Source organism: Lipotes vexillifer, unplaced genomic scaffold, assembly GCF_000442215.2.
Source record: "Lipotes vexillifer unplaced genomic scaffold, Lipotes_vexillifer_v1.1 scaffold995, whole genome shotgun sequence".
Taxonomy (NCBI): Eukaryota; Metazoa; Chordata; class Mammalia; order Artiodactyla; family Lipotidae; genus Lipotes; species Lipotes vexillifer.
The window spans coordinates 1386085-1387408 of NW_006785389.1; the positions used below are offsets into that span (position 1 = coordinate 1386085).

General features: G+C 46.2%; 1 pseudogene; it reads left to right on the forward strand.

The window, feature by feature from the left end:
• The first annotated feature begins 584 nt into the window (after positions 1-584).
• LOC103081776 (mitochondrial import inner membrane translocase subunit Tim8 A pseudogene) lies at positions 585-878 on the forward strand (annotated as a pseudogene).
• The last annotated feature ends 446 nt before the right edge of the window (positions 879-1324 follow it).

The following is a 1324-nucleotide window of genomic DNA, read 5'->3' on the forward strand; positions in this document are numbered from 1 at the left end:
AATAATGCTATTTGCAGCTACATGGATAGACCTAGAGGTTATCATACTAAGCAAAGTAAGCCAGAAAGAGAAAGAAAATACCATATGATATCCCTTGTACGTGGAATCTAAAATATGATACAAGTGAACTTATTACAAAACAGAAACAGGGGCTTCCCTGGTGGCACGGTGGTTAAGAAGCCGCCTGCCAATGACATGGGTTTGAGCCCTGGTCTGGGAAGATCCCACATGCCATGGAGCAACTGAGCCCGTGCACCACAACTATTGAGCCTGTGCTCTAGAGCCCTTGAACCACAGCTACTAAGCATGCGCACCACAGCTACTGAAGCCTGCGCGCCTAGAGCCCGTGCTCCGCAACAAGAGAAGCCACCGCAATGAGAAGCCCGCGCACCCCAACAAAGAGTAGCCCCCGCTCGCCACAACTAGAGAAAGCCCGTGCACAGCAACGAAAACCCAATGTAGCCAAAAACAAATGGTAATAAATAAAATATTAAAAAATCTTAACAAACAAAACAAAACAGAAGAAGACGTGAAGGTTGGTGAGTTGGTGCGGAGTTCATCTCGGCACGCGTGGCCGCGCTGGGATGGATTCCTCCTCATCTTCCTCCGCAGTAGGTTTGGGCTCGGTTGACTGGCAGCTGCAGCATTTCATGGAGGTAGAGACTCAGAAGCAGCGCTTCCAGCAGCTGGTGCACCAGATGACGAAACTTTGTTGGGAAAAGTGCATAGGCAAGCCTGGGCCAAAGTTGGACAGTCCGGCTGAGGCCTGTTTTGTGAACTGCATTGGGTGCTTCATTGATACAAGCCAATTCAACTGGAATCGCCTGGAACAGACCCAGAAATCCAAGCCAGTCTTCTCAGAAAGCTGTTCTGACTGACTTCAGCATTACCTCTTTGGAAAAGGAAGGTAGTTCAAGAAATGAAGAGCAGTTGATGGGATGGTTGAAGAAAAGGTGTGGGATCGGCTCCCACCTTTGTCACTCTTGGGACATCCTGTCATCTGAGAATGAACAAAGACCAATTTTTGTGTGGGGGGGTGTCTGAGGGTCAAATGTGTTTGGGATTGTGTTTTTTAATGCTAATCTTGGGAAAACAAATGACAGATGAATGGAAAATTCTACTAGATGTATATTACTGTATGTGGGATGAAGCTTTTCTCATAGTCCCATTAACTGTTTCCTACAATTTTAATAGGGGAACTGTTCTATAATTTGATAGTGGGACCACATAGGTAATAATCTGTTATTTGTGTGGATTCGTTTCAGATTTCTAGAGGGATCGACATACATCTTTGTGTCTGTCAGAAAGGGCAGCAGTGGGGGAA